This window comes from Musa acuminata, unplaced genomic scaffold (assembly GCF_036884655.1).
Source record: "Musa acuminata AAA Group cultivar baxijiao unplaced genomic scaffold, Cavendish_Baxijiao_AAA HiC_scaffold_676, whole genome shotgun sequence".
In the NCBI taxonomy this organism is placed as follows: Eukaryota; Viridiplantae; Streptophyta; class Magnoliopsida; order Zingiberales; family Musaceae; genus Musa; species Musa acuminata.
The window spans coordinates 70518-72500 of record NW_027020912.1 but is presented as its reverse complement, the minus strand read 5'-3'; positions in this window follow the sequence as shown (position 1 = coordinate 72500).

Sequence of the window (1983 nt, the reverse complement as noted above, 5' to 3'; positions counted from 1 at the left end):
GCAAGAACAGGCCAAAAGCTGGCCAAAACGGCCCAAAAACGGGCCAAAACTGGCCATTTTTGGCTGCGCGAGCGAGCGGCGAGCGGCGGACAGCGAGCGAAGCGAGAGGCAGCACCGTCCCTGCTATACGAAAGCCCCATCCAGCCCTGTGCCACCCGGGGGGTTCCAGGGTGCTGAGATGGCTGACGTTTTGCTCCGCTCTCGACGGTCACCGCGCAATGCAAGAACAGGCCAAAAACTGGCCAAAACGGCCCAAAAACGGGCCAAAACTGGCCATTTTTGGCTGCACGAGCGAGCGGCGAGCGGCGGACAGCGAGCGAAGCGAGAGGCAGCACCGTCCCTGCTATACGAAAGCCCCATCCAGCCCTGTGCCACCCGGGGGGTTCCAGGGTGCTGAGATGGCTGACGTTTTGCTCCGCTCTCGACGGTCACCGCGCAATGCAAGAACAGGCCAAAAACTGGCCAAAACGGCCCAAAAACGGGCCAAAACTGGCCATTTTTGGCTGCACGAGCGAGCGGCGAGCGGCGGACAGCGAGCGAAGCGAGAGGCAGCACCGTCCCTGCTATACGAAAGCCCCATCCAGCCCTGTGCCACCCGGGGGGTTCCAGGGTGCTGAGATGGCTGACGTTTTGCTCCGCTCTCGACGGTCACCGCGCAATGCAAGAACAGGCCAAAAACTGGCCAAAACGGCCCAAAAACGGGCCAAAACTGGCCATTTTTGGCTGCACGAGCGAGCGGCGAGCGGCGGACAGCGAGCGAAGCGAGAGGCAGCACCGTCCCTGCTATACGAAAGCCCCATCCAGCCCTGTGCCACCCGGGGGGTTCCAGGGTGCTGAGATGGCTGACGTTTTGCTCCGCTCTCGACGGTCACCGCGCAATGCAAGAACAGGCCAAAAACTGGCCAAAACGGCCCAAAAACGGGCCAAAACTGGCCATTTTTGGCTGCGCGAGCGAGCGGCGAGCGGCGGACAGCGAGCGAAGCGAGAGGCAGCACCGTCCCTGCTATACGAAAGCCCCATCCAGCCCTGTGCCACCCGGGGGGTTCCAGGGTGCTGAGATGGCTGACGTTTTGCTCCGCTCTCGACGGTCACCGCGCAATGCAAGAACAGGCCAAAAACTGGCCAAAACGGCCCAAAAACGGGCCAAAACTGGCCATTTTTGGCTGCACGAGCGAGCGGCGAGCGGCGGACAGCGAGCGAAGCGAGAGGCAGCACCGTCCCTGCTATACGAAAGCCCCATCCAGCCCTGTGCCACCCGGGGGGTTCCAGGGTGCTGAGATGGCTGACGTTTTGCTCCGCTCTCGACGGTCACCGCGCAATGCAAGAACAGGCCAAAAACTGGCCAAAACGGCCCAAAAACGGGCCAAAACTGGCCATTTTTGGCTGCACGAGCGAGCGGCGAGCGGCGGACAGCGAGCGAAGCGAGAGGCAGCACCGTCCCTGCTATACGAAAGCCCCATCCAGCCCTGTGCCACCCGGGGGGTTCCAGGGTGCTGAGATGGCTGACGTTTTGCTCCGCTCTCGACGGTCACCGCGCAATGCAAGAACAGGCCAAAAACTGGCCAAAACGGCCCAAAAACGGGCCAAAACTGGCCATTTTTGGCTGCACGAGCGAGCGGCGAGCGGCGGACAGCGAGCGAAGCGAGAGGCAGCACCGTCCCTGCTATACGAAAGCCCCATCCAGCCCTGTGCCACCCGGGGGGTTCCAGGGTGCTGAGATGGCTGACGTTTTGCTCCGCTCTCGACGGTCACCGCGCAATGCAAGAACAGGCCAAAAACTGGCCAAAACGGCCCAAAAACGGGCCAAAACTGGCCATTTTTGGCTGCACGAGCGAGCGGCGAGCGGCGGACAGCGAGCGAAGCGAGAGGCAGCACCGTCCCTGCTATACGAAAGCCCCATCCAGCCCTGTGCCACCCGGGGGGTTCCAGGGTGCTGAGATGGCTGACGTTTTGCTCCGCTCTCGACGGTCACCGCGCAATGCA